The sequence below is a fragment of the Poecilia formosa genome, unplaced genomic scaffold (genome assembly GCF_000485575.1).
Source record: "Poecilia formosa unplaced genomic scaffold, Poecilia_formosa-5.1.2 Scaffold39, whole genome shotgun sequence".
NCBI classification, from domain to species: domain Eukaryota; kingdom Metazoa; phylum Chordata; class Actinopteri; order Cyprinodontiformes; family Poeciliidae; genus Poecilia; species Poecilia formosa.
Window position 1 is genome coordinate 301377 of NW_006799978.1, and position 1636 is coordinate 303012.

Sequence of the window (1636 nt, forward strand, 5' to 3'; positions counted from 1 at the left end):
TATGTAAAATAAAGTAGTGTCAGCATGGATAAATTATAGGATTGTGACCATGTTGAGAATAAAACACCTTTAAATCATCAGGAGTTGTTTTAAATATTTGTCAAAAATGAATGCACCAAGTACAGCTGTTTGAAGACCCCCACTTATTCTTCCTACTTGCATTTTATACAAGCATGATGTGGTTTCAGTCAGTTAATTCAGTTAAGTGCAGGGTGAGCTATGTTATTATTGGTGTTGAAAAGTGTGCATTCTGACATTAAGTTTTTATTCTCTTAAACGAATCCAGCAAACACATTGGTTTTAACAGGTATTTTCAGTTCAGTCAGTCTTGGCTCTCACTATTTTTCAAACAAAGATGAAGATGGTAATGTACATCAGTCTGTTAGTGGAGCTGTCAGCTGTTGGACACCAAACAATGGGTCCTTCCCTAGGCTCCCTGTATTTAAACAGATGACATCAACTTGTTCCATCTGACAACATTAATGCTGGGGCAGCACAGTGGTGAAGTTGTTGGCACTGTTGTCCTGCAACAAAAAGATTAGGGTCTTTCTGCATGTAGTTTGCATGTTCTTCCTATAAATATGCGGGTTCTCTCTGGGTGCTCCGCCTTCCTCCCACAGGCAAGAAACACAAATGTTAGGTTAGCTAACTTCCTCTTAATGCATATGGTTGCTTTGTGTTTTTGTGTTGCTCTTTGATGGATTGGTGACCTGTCCATGGTGTACACCATGCCCGTCACTCAGTAACTGATGGCAATTGGCAAGGATCTCATTCCTTGCCAATTGGACACTATTATTCAGCCAATAGTGTCCAATTGGCTGAGTAATCATTTGAATCAGTGGTTCCCAAATCTTCCAACTTCGGACCCAAAAATTAAAATGCTAGAGGCTCAAGACCCGGACTCTTGTTTGAGCATACAACTATCAGAGTCGGTTAAAAAGTGGTTCAATGCCAACAGAATCAGCACCAATAACCATCAAAAGCAACATACTGGTCAGTACATATTGGTCAATGTATTAACCAATATGTTGCTTTTGCTTATTCAAGTTCTGTTTTTTGTTTGTTTTATGTATTTTACACTATTTATAAAATGCATATGGTTTCTCATTGGTATATTTGTTTTTTAGGTCATTTTTATCAAGATGATCTCAAGACCTCAGACTAACATTTTTGTGACCCCAATGGAGATCCTGACCTCAACTTTGGGAACTACTGGTTTAGAGCACAAGAGCATCTTTTTTCTATTTCAATGGCTACACTAAATACTTTTCTAAAATCACATTTCTGACCCATGGAATGGTTTAGAGGCTTACATCATTTGAGAAAAGCTGGAAAAACAATTGCCATTGTACTAATTTCCACTTGCATTGCTTATTTATTGTATATTTACACTTTCATTGTTAAATTAACATTTAGTTGTTAGTTTAGTGAATATAATTTAATTTGATGTGGTCTTTAGTCTTTTCTTAAGGATCCAGAGTGGAGTTCTTTCCATTTACGGTCGTTATACAGCAGGAAGACCATCACACTATCTGGTAAGATGCTATCGGTTGCTTAATGCCCAAAGCCTGCTGGATGTCCTTGCTTACCTTCGGTTCAACATGAAAACTTAAAATGGGTTTCCTGTTGTGGCAAA